At 46.4% G+C, this 12,968-nt stretch overlaps 11 non-coding genes and 1 pseudogene across 11 annotated transcripts; 5 read left to right on the top strand and 7 right to left on the bottom strand.

Annotated features, from left to right (window-relative positions):
• Nucleotides 1-1,545: 1,545 nt before the first annotated feature.
• Nucleotides 1,546-1,661, bottom strand: LOC135016058 (U5 spliceosomal RNA). Its single transcript, XR_010214203.1, has one exon. It is a non-coding gene; the product is annotated as a U5 spliceosomal RNA (small nuclear RNA).
• A 275-nt stretch (nucleotides 1,662-1,936) lies between these two features.
• Nucleotides 1,937-2,052, bottom strand: LOC135016004 (U5 spliceosomal RNA). Its single transcript, XR_010214153.1, has one exon. It is a non-coding gene; the product is annotated as a U5 spliceosomal RNA (small nuclear RNA).
• A 274-nt stretch (nucleotides 2,053-2,326) lies between these two features.
• On the bottom strand, nucleotides 2,327-2,442 carry LOC135016033 (U5 spliceosomal RNA). Its single transcript, XR_010214180.1, has one exon. It is a non-coding gene; the product is annotated as a U5 spliceosomal RNA (small nuclear RNA).
• A 275-nt stretch (nucleotides 2,443-2,717) lies between these two features.
• On the bottom strand, nucleotides 2,718-2,833 carry LOC135016019 (U5 spliceosomal RNA). The gene has a single exon (XR_010214167.1). It is a non-coding gene; the product is annotated as a U5 spliceosomal RNA (small nuclear RNA).
• A 274-nt stretch (nucleotides 2,834-3,107) lies between these two features.
• LOC135016014 (U5 spliceosomal RNA) lies at nucleotides 3,108-3,223 on the bottom strand. Its single transcript, XR_010214162.1, has one exon. It is a non-coding gene; the product is annotated as a U5 spliceosomal RNA (small nuclear RNA).
• A 264-nt stretch (nucleotides 3,224-3,487) lies between these two features.
• Nucleotides 3,488-3,603, bottom strand: LOC135016046 (U5 spliceosomal RNA). Its single transcript, XR_010214192.1, has one exon. It is a non-coding gene; the product is annotated as a U5 spliceosomal RNA (small nuclear RNA).
• A 270-nt stretch (nucleotides 3,604-3,873) lies between these two features.
• On the bottom strand, nucleotides 3,874-3,989 carry LOC135016028 (U5 spliceosomal RNA). Its single transcript, XR_010214175.1, has one exon. It is a non-coding gene; the product is annotated as a U5 spliceosomal RNA (small nuclear RNA).
• Nucleotides 3,990-4,133: 144 nt separating this feature from the next.
• On the top strand, nucleotides 4,134-4,261 carry LOC135015988 (U1 spliceosomal RNA; annotated as a pseudogene).
• A 593-nt stretch (nucleotides 4,262-4,854) lies between these two features.
• Nucleotides 4,855-5,018, top strand: LOC135015784 (U1 spliceosomal RNA). Its single transcript, XR_010213969.1, has one exon. It is a non-coding gene; the product is annotated as a U1 spliceosomal RNA (small nuclear RNA).
• Nucleotides 5,019-5,170: 152 nt separating this feature from the next.
• LOC135015885 (U1 spliceosomal RNA) lies at nucleotides 5,171-5,333 on the top strand. Its single transcript, XR_010214063.1, has one exon. It is a non-coding gene; the product is annotated as a U1 spliceosomal RNA (small nuclear RNA).
• Nucleotides 5,334-6,008: 675 nt separating this feature from the next.
• On the top strand, nucleotides 6,009-6,172 carry LOC135015822 (U1 spliceosomal RNA). The gene has a single exon (XR_010214005.1). It is a non-coding gene; the product is annotated as a U1 spliceosomal RNA (small nuclear RNA).
• A 152-nt stretch (nucleotides 6,173-6,324) lies between these two features.
• LOC135015940 (U1 spliceosomal RNA) lies at nucleotides 6,325-6,487 on the top strand. The gene has a single exon (XR_010214106.1). It is a non-coding gene; the product is annotated as a U1 spliceosomal RNA (small nuclear RNA).
• The last annotated feature ends 6,481 nt before the right edge of the window (nucleotides 6,488-12,968 follow it).

Genomic DNA, 12,968 nt, shown 5'->3' with positions numbered 1-12,968 from the left:
GGATTTGCATACGGTGATGTTATCCAAGCAGTGGGCCAAAGTTGACTGGAACCCTCATCTGCATATGAAAAGAGAAAAGGGGCATGCAGCGCATGGCGGCCTTTTGCAGTGCTTGGATGACCCCTAGTTCACATTAAACACCCCCACCCTCCTTTGGTGTGGGGCTCATGTTGGCCATGCCCCATCCCCTGAAGCATTCAAGCTGATTTCTTGCAGCAGCTGGGCACTGTAACAGCTCCAGAGCTGTTCTGTAAGGCAAGTAAAAGGGTGTGGGCCCTGCAGCACCACCTGTAGTTCGCATTGTGCGTTGGAAGGCACAAAGTAAGCAGACGGGAGGAGAAGTCAGGATAGTGCGCAAGGGCATTCTTTTCTCTTAGTCCGTAGAGGATGCTGGGGTCACATTAAGAACCATGGGGTATAGACGGGATCCGCAAGAGACATGGGCACTTTAAGACTTTCAAAGGGTGTGAACTGGCTCCTCCCTCTATGCCCCTCCTCCAGACTCCAGTTATAGGAACTGTGCCCAGGGAGACGGACATTTCGAGGAAAGGATTTATTGTTAAACTAAGGTGAGCATCTTACCAGCTCACACCTTAAACATGCCGCAGAACGTGGCATTCAACAGAACACAAGCCAACGGCATGAACAATTGCAGCAAAAAGCTGACCAGAACCATAACACAACATGTGTATAACCACAAGTAATAACTGCAGACACAGTATGGACTGGGACGGGTGCCCAGCATCCTCTACAGACTAAGAGAAAAGGATTTACCGGTAGGTATTAAAATCCTATTTTCTCATACGACCTAGAGGATGCTGGGGTCACATTAAGAACCATGGGGTTATACCAAAGCTCTTGAACGGGTGGGAGAGTGCGTACGACTCTGCAGCACCGAATGACCCAACTTAAGGTTATCATCAGCCAAGGTATCAAACTTGTAAAACTTAGCAAAAGTGTTTACTAAATAGCTGCTCGGCAAAGTTGCAATGCCGAGACTCCCCGACCAGCTGCCAAGGATGAACCCACCTTTCTAGTAGAATGGGTCTTCACCTACTTCAGTAACGGCAATCCTGCCGTGGAACGAGCATGCTGAATCTTACCACAGATCCAGCGCATAATGGTCTGCATGGAAGCAGGACACCAAATCCTGTTGGGAGCATACAGGACAAACAGAGCCTCTGTTTTCCTAATCTGAACCGTTCTGGTGACATACATTTTCAAAGTTCTGACCACAGCCAGAGACTTTGACTCAACGAAGGTGTCAGTGGCCAAAGGCACCATGTGGAAAGATGAACCACCTTCGGCAGAAATTGTTGACGTGTCCTCAATTCTGCTCTATCTTCATGAAAGATCAAATAAAGGCTCTTGTGATACTGCATGGTTTGTACTGTTTTCCATGTGCTCCCAGACCTTTAAGCAAGTAGCATGGTCAAGAAAGTTCTGTTTGAAAAGAAACAACATTTACTGTCATTGTTATGCAAATAAACTTACATTAAAGCTAACAAGAAAGCACACTCGTTCTGTCTTTAAACTGATAAAAGAAACCCCAATAATATGGGGCATGCAAAAATTGAGATAAAACTCAGTTTTGCTCCTCTCCACGGAAATCTTTAATAAAAGGCGAAATATTTGTTAGTTCTGAAGAGAAACCAGAGCATGACCAAGATTCCACCTGTCGCCTGAGTGCCATGCCAGCAGTTCTCATTCAGCTGAAAGTGAGCACCCAATTTGAATGAAAGAAAGCAGATTTCTCACCAGGCTTCCCCTTGCTATAAACATGGTTTGTACTCTTTTCCATGTGCTCCCAGATCTTTCAAGCAATTAGTGTGGTCAAGAAAGTTCTGTTTGAAAAGAAACAAACATTTACTGTCATTTCTATGCAAATGAGCTTACATTAAAGCACACTCGTTCTATCTTTAAACCGATAAAATAAAACCCCAATAAGATGGGGCATGCAAAAATTGAGATAAAACTCAGTTTTGCTCCTCTCCACGGAAATCTTTAGTAAAAGGCGAAAGATTTGTTCGTTCTGAAGAGAAACCAGAACATGACCAAGATTCCACCTGTCGCCTGAGTGCCATGCCAGCAGTCCTCATTCAGCTCAAAGTGAGCACCCAATTTGAAAGAAAGAAAGCAGATTTCTCACCAGGCTTCCCCTTGCTATAAACATGGTTTGTACTCTTTTCCATGTGCTCCCAGATCTTTCAAGCAATTAGTATAGTCAAGAAAGTTCTGTTTGAAAAGAAACAAACATTTACTGTCATTTCTATGCAAATGAGCTTACATTAAAGCACACTCGTTCTATCTTTAAACCGATAAAAGAAACCCCAATAAGACGGAGCATGCAAAAATTGAGATAAAACTCAGTTTTGCTCCTCTCCACGGAAATCTTTAGTAAAAGGCGAAAGATCTGTTCGTTTTGAAGAGAAACCAGAGCATGACCAAGATTCCACCTGTCGCCTGAGTGCCATGCCAGCAATCCTCATTCAGCTCAAAGTGAGCACCCAATTTGAAAGAAAGAAAGCAGATTTCTCACCAGGCTTCCCCTTGCTATAAACATGGTTTGTACTCTTTTCCATGTGCTCCCAGATCTTTCAAGCAATTAGTGTGGTCAAGAAAGTTCTGTTTGAAAAGAAACAAACATTTACTGTCATTTCTATGCAAATGAGCTTACATTAAAGCACACTCGTTCTATCTTTAAACCGATAAAATAAAATCCCAATAAGATGGGGCATGCAAAAATTGAGATAAAACTCAGTTTTGCTCCTCTCCACGGAAATCTTTAGTAAAAGGCGAAAGATTTGTTCGTTCTGAAGAGAAACCAGAACATGACCAAGATTCCACCTGTCGCCTGAGTGCCATGCCAGCAGTCCTCATTCAGCTCAAAGTGAGCACCCAATTTGAAAGAAAGAAAGCAGATTTCTCACCAGGCTTCCCCTTGCTATAAACATGGTTTGTACTCTTTTCCATGTGCTCCCAGATCTTTCAAGCATTTAGTATAGTCAAGAAAGTTCTGTTTGAAAAGAAACAAACATTTACTGTCATTTCTATGCAAATGAGCTTACATTAAAGCACACTCGTTCTATCTTTAAACCGATAAAAGAAACCCCAATAAGACGGAGCATGCAAAAATTGAGATAAAACTCAGTTTTGCTCCTCTCCACGGAAATCTTTAGTAAAAGGCGAAAGATCTGTTCGTTTTGAAGAGAAACCAGAGTATGACTAAGATTCCACCTGTCGCCTGAGTGCCATGCCAGCAGTCCTCATTCAGCGCAAAGTGAGCACCCAATTTGAAAGAAAGAAAGCAGATTTCTCACCAGGCTTCCCCTTGCTATAAGCATGGTTTGTACTCTTTTCCATGTGCTCCCAGATCTTTCAAGCAATTAGAATGGTCAAGAAAGTTCTGCTTGAAAAGAAACAGACATTTATAGTCATTGTTATGCAAATAAACTTACATTAAAGCTAACAAGAAACTGATAAAAGAAACCCCAATAATATGGGGCATGCAAAAATTGAGATAAAACTCAGTTTTGCTCCTCTCCACAGAAATCTTTAATAAAAGGCGAAAGATTTGTTCGTTCTGAAGAGAAACCAGAGCATGACCAAGATTCCACCTGTCGCCTAAATGCTGTGCCAGCAGTCCTCATTCAGATCAAAGTGAGCGCCCAACTTGAAAGTAAGCAGATTTCTCACCTGGCTTCTCCTTGCTATAAGCATGGTTTGTACTGTATTCCATGTGCTCCCAGATCTTTCAAGCAAGTAGCATGGTCAAGAAAGTTCTGTTTGAAAAGAAACAAACATTTACTGTCATTTCTATGCAAATGAGCTTACATTAAAGCACACTCATTCTATCTTTAAACCGATAAAAGAAACCCCAAAAAGATGGGGCATGCAAAAATTGAGATAAAACTCGGTTTTGCTCCTCTCCACGGAAATCTTTAATAAAAGGCGAAAGATTTGTTCGTTCTGAAGAGAAACCAGAGCATGACCAAGATTTTTATCTGAAAATATGTGTTCTCCCTGCAGTTGTTGTCCCCAGATGAGAGTTCCCTTGTGCTGCCTCAGTTGAATCTCCTTTACTTGACAGAGATGTGCCTGAGCAGCGGCCCTCCCCAGCCCTATCCCAAATCATACTTATTTTGCATAGGAGATACCATGGTCATGAAGATTGTTCTCCCAGGGTGAGGTTCATTCATTGCATTCTGGGTATGCTGACCCCTGTGATTTTCCCAAATGTGGGAAACTCGCTTTTATACCCTTGTGCACTATCCTGACTTCTCCTCCTGTCTGCTTACTTTGTGCCTTCCAATGCACAATGCAAACTACAGGTAGTGCTGCAGGGCCCACACCCTTTTACTTGCCTTACAGAGCAGCTCTGGAGCTGATACAGTGCCAAGCTGCTGCAAGAAATCAGCTTGAATGCTTCAGGGGATGGGGCATGGCCAACATGAGCCCCACACCGAAGGAGGGTGGGGGTGTTTAATGCGAACTAAGGGTCATCCAAGCGCCGCAAAAGGCCGCCATGCCCTGCATACCCCTTTTCTCTTTTCATATGCAGATGAGGGTTCCAGCCAACTTTGGCCCACTGCTTGGATGACATCACCGTATGCAAATCCGTCTTCTGCAGAACTTCCCCCAGGAATGCTTGCACTAGTTGTTGCATTTGGTTTGTTGTTTGGGGGTGCTTCAGTATTAGGCAGCCTTCTGCCCTCCCATGTTCATCTGAAAATATGTGTTCTCCCTGCAGTTGTTGTCCCCAGATGAGAGTTCCCTTGTGCTGCCTCAGTTGAATCTCCTTTACTTGACAGAGATGTGCATGAGCAGCGGCCCTCCCCAGCCCTATCCCAAATCATACTTATTTTGCATAGGAGATACCATGGTCATGAAGATTGTTCTCCCAGGGTGAGGTTCATTCATTGCATTTTGGGTATGCTGACCCCTGTGATTTACCCAAATGTGGGAAACTCGACTGCATTATTTGTGGTAGTGGGGGACTGTGTTTGTGCTTTCCTCTGGTCAGCTCTGTTAAAACTCAGATTTCTTTGTCTCAGATTTTCCTCTAGCCTTGTTCTTCTTTCGAGAGTTCCCTTGTGCTGCCTCAGGTGGATCTCCTTCACTTGACAGGGGGGTGCCCGAGCAGCGACCCTCCCCAGCTCTAGCCCAACTCCTACTTACCTGCCAGGTGAGATACTATGATCAGGAAGGTGCTTCTCCCAGGGCAAGGCTCACCCATTGCACTCTGGGTGTGCTGCTCCTACGATTTCCCCAAATGTGGGACACTTGACTGCATAATTTGTGTTTCCTCTGGTCGGCTCTCGTATAATTCAGATCTCTTTGTCTCAGGTCTTTCTCCAGCCTAGTTTGCTGTCTGTTTCCACTTCTTTTATCTTGAGCCCCTCCCTTCTATACCCTTGTGCACTATCCTGACTTCTCCTCCCGTCTGCTTACTTTGTGCCTTCCAATGCACAATGCAAACTACAGGTAGTGCTGCAGGGCCCACACAATCTTTTACTTGCCTTAAAGAGCAGCTCTGGAGCTGTTACAGTGCCCAGCTGCTGCAAGAAATCAGCTTGAATGCTTCAGGGGATGGGGCATGGCCAACATGAGCCCCACACCAAAGGTGGGTGGGGGTGTTTAATGCGAACTAGGGGTAATCCAAGCGCCGCAAAAGGCCGCCATGCCCTGCACGCCCCTTTTCTCTTTTCATATGCAGATGAGGGTTGAAGCCAACTTTGACCCACTGCTTGGATGACATCACCATATGCAAATCCATCTGCTGCAGGCCTTGCCCCAGGAATGCTTGCACTAGTTGTTGCATTTGGTTTGTTGTTTGGGGGTGCTTCAGTATTAGGCAGCCTTCTGCCCTCCCATGTTCATCTGAAAATATGTGTTCTCCCTGCAGTTGTTGTCCCCAGATGAGAGTTCCCTTGTGCTGCCTCAGTTGAATCTCCTTTACTTGACAGAGATGTGCCTGAGCAGCGGCCCTCCCAGCCCTATCCCAAATCATACTTATTTTGCATAGGAGACACCATGGTCATGAAGATTGTTCACCCAGGGTGAGGTTCATTCATTGCATTCTGGGTATGCTGACCCCTGTGATTTCCCCAAATGTGGGAAACTCGCCTGCATTTTTTGTGGTAGTGGGGGACTGTGTTTGTGTTTTCCTCTGGTCAGCTCTGGTAAAAGTCAGATTTCTTTGTCTCATATATTCCTCTAGCCTTGTTCTTCTTTCGAGAGTTCCCTTGTGCTGCCTCAGTTGGATCTCCTTCACTTGACAGGGGGGTGCCCGAGCAGTGACCCTCCCCAGCTCTAGCCCAACTCCTACTTACCTGCCAGGTGAGATACTATGATCATGAAGGTGCTTCTCCCAGGGCAAGGCTCACCCATTGCACTCTGGGTGTGCTGCTCCTGTGATTTCCCCAAATGTGGGAAACTTGATTGCATAATTTGTGTTTCCCCTGGTCGGCTCTCGTATAATTCAGATCTCTTTGTCGTAGGTCTCTCTCCAGCCTAGTTTGCTGTCTGTTTCCACTTCTCTTTTCTGGAGCCACTCCCTTCTATGCCCTTGCGCACTATCCTGACTTCTCCCGTCTGCTTACTTTGTGCCTTCCAACGCACAATGCGAACTACAGGTAGTGCTGCAGGGCCCACACCCTTTTAGTTGCCTTACAGAGCAGCTCTGGAGCTGTTACAGTGCCCAGCTGCTGCAAGAAATCAGCTTGAATGCTTCAGGGGCTGGGGCATAGCCAACATGAGCCCCACACCAAAGGAGGGTGGGGGTGTTTAATGCGAACTAGGGGTCATCCAAGCACCGCAAAAGGCCGCCATGCCCTGCATGCCCCTTTTCTCTTTTCATATGCAGATGAGGGTTCCAGCCAACTTTGGCCCACTGCTTGGATGACATCACCGTATGCAAATCCGTCTGCTGCAGACCTTCCCCCAGGAATGCTTGTACTAGTTGTTGCATATGGTTTGATATTTGATGGTGCTTCAGTATTAGGCAGCCTTCCGCCCTCCCATGTTCATCTGAAAAGATGTGGTCTCCCTGCAGTTGTTGTCCCCAGACGAGAGTTCCCTTGTGCTTCCTCAGTTGAATCTCCTTAACTTGATGGGGGAGGGGCTGCCCGAGCAGCCACCCTCCCCAGCCCTATCCCAACTCATACTTATTTTGCATATGAGATCTCTTGATCATGAAGATTGTTCTCACAGGGTGAAGTTCATCCATTATATTTTAAAATAGGAAGGTACAAATTACATATTTGAATTGCATCTATGTGCTGGATTCAAATGTCCCCCCCCCCCTTCCTTTCTCAATTGTGCCCATCAGCAGCTATTCTAAGGTTGCTGCCAATGGGTGTGACACATTAATTTCTTCTGTGGGGTACACAGGACTCCACAAGGATTCATATTGGGGTGTAGAGTAGGATCTTGATCTGAGGCACCAACCGACTCAAAGCTTTTGACTGTTCCCAAGATGCTCAGCGCATCCTCCTCTATAACCCCGCTTCCATGAACAGGGAGCTCAGTTTGTAGTTGGTGCCTTCAGTAGCAGGCCACTTAACAGGGGCCTGCCTCAGGAAGCCAATTCTTAGCTATTCATTTTGACAAGAAAAGAAGAACTTGTTTTATGAGAATCTACAAGGGCTGCAGCAGGCTAGGTCTAATAGACATCTTTACTGCAGCTTCATCACTCCCAGCGGCACTGTATACTCCCGTGCCCTGGTTGCTGGGTCACTGCAGCGGAGGCTCCGGTTTCTTCCTAAGGTCAGTCACACACACACCGCCCTTCCGGATCACGAGGCCGCTGATGAAGGGGAGCGTGGCCGTAGGGGGTGGACCGTGTGCGCACTGGCGTGGACACTGATTACTGGGCAGCCGCTCCACTAGCCACCAGGTACAGTTAAGGAGCACAGGTCTGGGGGGTTTTCTCCTATATTAAACCAATTTTGTACTGCTCGCAGCGCATTGTGATAGGTAATAGGGCCTGATTCAGGTTGGATTGCAATCACAATAAGTGATCCAACTGCAAAAATTGCTAAGAGCATACGCATGTGCCTGCATTTTCTGCGGCACCCCGCAGAGAATGCGATCGCCTCTGCCTGTCAATCGGGGCAGGGGGGGAGAGGGGGGTCAGCAACACTCCATTTCCAAGTCAGGGATGGAGCGGTGCGGGGGCAAGGCTTCAAAATGGGGTCTGCAATGGAGGAGACACAGGGGGCGTGGTCACAGCAGCTGTATGACATCACATTCAGCCGCTGTGATCACAAAAATGGTGGCGGCTTCCTGCGCGCACATACAGTCTGCACCAGCAGGAGGCTACACCATTTTTTATGATCACGCTGAACTGCAGTGCGACTGCAATTACAGCATGGTCAAGAAGGGAGGCGTCATGCTGGGTGGCCATAAGAGATGAGCGGGTTCGGTTCCTCGGAATCCGAACCCGCCCGAACTTCACCCTTTTTTGCTCGGGTCCGAGCAGACTCGGATCCTCTCGCCTTGCTCGGTTAACCCGAGCGCGCCCGAACGTCATCATCCCGCTGTCGGATTCTCACGAGACTTGGATTCTATATAAGGAGCCGCGCGTCGCCGCCATTTTCACACGTGCATTGAGATTGATAGGGAGAGGACGTGGCTGGCGTCCTCTCCGTTTAGATTAGAAGATAGAGACGAGTGACATTTGATTTACTACTAATTTGGGGAGCAGTTGAACTTGTCAGGAGTACTCAGTAGTGCAGAGTTTTGCTGATAGTGACCACCAGTTTTATTATTTATAATCCGTTCTCTGCCTGAAAAAAAACGATACACATACCATATCTGTGCTCAGCCTCAGTGTGCTGCATGATATATCATCTATGTATATCTGACTGTGCTGAGTGCTCACTGCTCACACAGCTTAATTGTGGGGGAGACTGGGGAGCAGTTATAGCAGGAGTACAGTGCACACTTTTGCTGCCAGTGTGACCACCAGTATATTGTCTGCCTGAAAAAGTTAAACACTCCTGTGGTGTTTTTTTTTTATTCTATAAATGCATTCTGCTGACAGTGTCCAGCAGGTCCGTCATACATATATTATATAAATATTTACCTGCAGTAGTGTTATATTTTTTTTTTCATCTTTATCATCTCTATATTAGCAGACGCAGTACGGTAGTCCACGGCTGTGGCTATCTCTGTGTCGTCAGTGCTCGTCCATAATTGTATACCTACCTACCTGTGGTGGGTTTTTTTTTTCTATCTTCTTCATACTAGTAGTTTAGGAGTCTACTGACAGTGTCCACCAGGTCCATCATTATATTATATACCTACAGTAGTAATATATTTATTATATTATCTATACTAGCAGACGCAGTACGGTAGTCCACGGCTGTGGCTATCTCTGTGTCGTCAGTGCTCGTCCATAATTGTATACCTACCTACCTGTGGTGGGGTTTTTTTTTTTATCTTCTTCATACTAGCAGTTTAGCAGTCTGCTGACAGTGTCCACCAGGTCCGTCATTATATTATATACCTACAGTAGTAATATATTTATTATATTATCTATACTAGCAGATGCAGTACGGTAGTCCACGGCTGTACCTACCTCTGTGTCGTCAGTGCTCGTCCATAATTGTATACCTACCTGTGGTGGGGTTTTTTTTTCTATCTTCTTCATACTAGTAGTTTAGGAGTCTGCTGACAGTGTCCACCAGGTCCGTCATTATATTATATACCTACAGTAGTAATATATTTAGTATATTATCTATACTAGCAGACGCAGTACGGTAGTCCACGGCTGTACCTACCTCTGTGTCGTCACTCGTCCATAATTGTATACCTAACTGTGGTGGTTTTTTTTTTCTATCTTCTTCATACTAGTAGTTTAGCAGTCTGCTGACAGTGTCCACCAGGTCCGTCATTATATTATATATACCTACAGTAGTTATATATATTTTTTTTTATATCATTAATTATCATCTCTATACTAGCAGACGCAGTACGGTAGGCCACGGCTGTGGCTATCTCTGTGTCGTCAGTGCTCGTCCATAATTGTATACCTACCTACCTGTGGTGGAAGTTTTTTTCTATCTTCTTCATACTAGTAGTTTAGCAGTCTGCTGACAGTGTCCACCAGGTCCGTCATTATATTATATATACCTACAGTAGTTATATATATATATTTTTTTTATATCATTAATTATCATCTCTATACTAGCAGACGCAGTACGGTAGTCCACGGCTGTAGCTACCTCTGTGTCGTCAGTCACTCGTCATCCATAAGTATACTAGTATCCATCCATCTCCATTGTTTACCTGAGGTGCCTTTTAGTTGTGCCTATTAAAATATGGAGAACAAAAATGTTGAGGTTCCAAAAATAGGGAAAGATCAAGATCCACTTCCACCTCGTGCTGAAGCTGCTGCCACTAGTCATGGCCGAGACGATGAAATTCCATCAACGTCGTCTGCCAAGGCCGATGCCCAATGTCATAGTACAGAGCATGTAAAATCCAAAACACAAAAGATCAGTAAAAAAATGACTCAAAAATCTAAATAAAAATCGTCGGAGGAGAAGCGTAAACTTGCCAATATGCCATTTACCACACGGAGTGGCAAGGAACGGCTGAGGCCCTGGCCTATCTTCATGGCTAGTGGTTCAGCTTCACATGAGGATGGAAGCACTCAGCCTCTCGCTAGAAAAATGAAAAGACTTAAGCTGGCAAAAGCACAGCAAAGAACTGTGCGTTCTTCAAAATCACAAATCCACAAGGAGAGTCCAATTGTGTCGGTTGCGATGCCTGACCTTCCCAACACTGGACGTGAAGAGCATGCACCTTCCACCATTTGCACGCCCCCTGCAAGTGCTGGAAGGAGCACCCGCAGTCCAGTTCCTGATAGTCAGATTGAAGATGTCAGTGTTGAAGTACACCAGGATGAGGAGAATATGGGTGTTGCTGGCGCTGGGGAGGAAATTGACAAGGAGGATTCTGATGGTGAGGTGGTTTGTTTAAGTCAGGCACCCGGCGAGACACCTGTTGTCCGTGGGAGGAATATGGCCATTGACATGCCTGGTGAAAATACCAAAAAAATCAGCTCTTCGGTGTGGAAGTATTTCAACAGAAATGCGGACAACAGGTGTCAAGCCGTGTGTTGCCTTTGTCAAGCTGTAATAAGTAGGGGTAAGGACGTTAACCACCTCGGAACATCCTCCCTTATACGTCACCTGCAGCGCATTCATCATAAGTCAGTGACAAGTTCAAAAACTTTGGGCGACAGCGGAAGCAGTCCACTGACCAGTAAATCCCTTCCTCTTGTAACCAAGCTCACGCAAACCACCCCACCAACTCCCTCAGTGTCAATTTCCTCCTTCCCCAGGAATGCCAATAGTCCTGCAGGCCATGTCACTGGCAATTCTGACGAGTTCTCTCCTGCCTGGGATTCCTCCGATGCATCCTTGAGTGTAACGCCTACTGCTGCTGGCGCTGCTGTTGTTGCTGCTGGGAGTCGATGGTCATCCCAGAGGGGAAGTCGTAAGACCACTTTTACTACTTCCACCAAGCAATTGACTGTCCAACAGTCCTTTGCGAGGAAGATGAAATATCACAGCAGTCATCCTGCTGCAAAGCGGATAACTGAGGCCTTGGCATCCTGGGCAGTGAGAAACGTGGTTCCGGTATCCATCATTACTTCAGAGCCAACTATAGACTTGATTGAGGTACTGTGTCCCCGGTACCAAATACTATCTAGGTTCCATTTCTCTAGGCAGGCGATACCGAAAATGTACACAGACCTCAGAAAAAGACTCACCAGTGTCCTAAAAAATGCAGTTGTACCCAATGTCCACTTAACCACGGACATGTGGACAAGTGGAGCAGGGCAGACTCAGGACTATATGACTGTGACAGCCCACTGGGTAGATGTATTGACTCCCGCCGCAAGAACAGCAGCGGCGGCACCAGTAGCAGCATCTCGCAAACGCCAACTCTTTCCTAGGCAGGCTACGCTTTGTATCACCGCTTTCCAGAATACGCACACAGATGAAAACCTCTTACGGCAACTGAGGAAGATCATCACAGAATGGCTTACCCCAATTGGACTCTCCTGTGGATTTGTGGCATCGGACAACGCCAGCAATATTGTGCGTGCATTATATCTGGGCAAATTCCAGCACGTCCCATGTTTTGCACATACCTTGAATTTGGTGGTGCAGAATTATTTAAAAAACGACAGGGGCGTGCAAGAGATGCTGTCGGTGGCCACAAGAATTGCGGGACACTTTCGGCGTACAGGCACCACGTACAGAAGACTGGAGCAACACCAAAAACGCCTGAACCTGCCCTGCCATCATCTGAAGCAAGAAGTGGAAACGAGGTGGAATTCAACCCTCTATATGCTTCAGAGGATGGAGGAGCAGCAAAAGGCCATTCAAGCCTATACATCTGACCACGATATAGGAGGTGGAATGCACCTGTCTCAAGCGCAGTGGAGAATGATTTCAACGTTGTGCAAGGTTCTGCAACCTTTTGAACTTGCCACACGTGAAGTCAGTTCAGACACTGCCAGCCTGAGTCAGGTCATTCCCGTCATCAGGCTTTTGCAGAAGAAGCTGGAGACATTGAAGGAGGAGCTAAGACAGAGCGATTCCGCTAGGCATGTGGGACTTGTGGATGGAGCCCTTCATTCGCTTAACCAGGATTCACGGGTGGTCAATCTGTTGAAATCAGAGCACTACATTTTGGCCACCGTGCTCGATCCTAGATTTAAAACCTACGTTGTATCTCTCTTTCCGGCAGACACAAGTCTGCAGGGGTTCAAAGACCTGCTGGTGAGAAAATTATCAAGTCAAGCGGAACTTGATCGGTCAACAGCTCCTCCTTCACAGTCTCCCGCAATTGGGGGTGCGAGGAAAAGGCTCAGAATTCCGAGCCCACCCGCTGGCAGTGATGCAGGGCAGTCTGGAGCGACTGCTGATGCTGACATCTGGTCCGGA

Source organism: Pseudophryne corroboree, unplaced genomic scaffold (assembly GCF_028390025.1).
Source record: "Pseudophryne corroboree isolate aPseCor3 unplaced genomic scaffold, aPseCor3.hap2 scaffold_298, whole genome shotgun sequence".
Classification (NCBI taxonomy): domain Eukaryota; kingdom Metazoa; phylum Chordata; class Amphibia; order Anura; family Myobatrachidae; genus Pseudophryne; species Pseudophryne corroboree.
Note: the sequence above shows the minus strand (reverse complement) of the source record. Positions and strands in the feature narration are given on the sequence as shown.